Here is a 242-nt window from a genome sequence, read left to right on the forward strand (position 1 = left end):
ATCAGAAGGAAGGCTAAAAAAATCAAAACAAAGACGAAAATATTCATTTAAAAATAACAAGCCTCTCCGAAAGGGAAATGTTTGAACGTGTGATGAGCAACGTGTGAGCCTGTTACACCGCATAGCCGCGCAGCTCCTCGCCCGCGGACAACCTAGAGGGGAGGGTCGCATCTTTCTTTCTTTCTTTCTGTTGAATCAATTCTCAAGGTCCTATTATTTTGCCAAAAGGGGGGCCCGAGTTG

Source organism: Myotis brandtii, unplaced genomic scaffold (assembly GCF_000412655.1).
Source record: "Myotis brandtii unplaced genomic scaffold, ASM41265v1 scaffold654, whole genome shotgun sequence".
Lineage (NCBI taxonomy): Eukaryota > Metazoa > Chordata > Mammalia > Chiroptera > Vespertilionidae > Myotis > Myotis brandtii.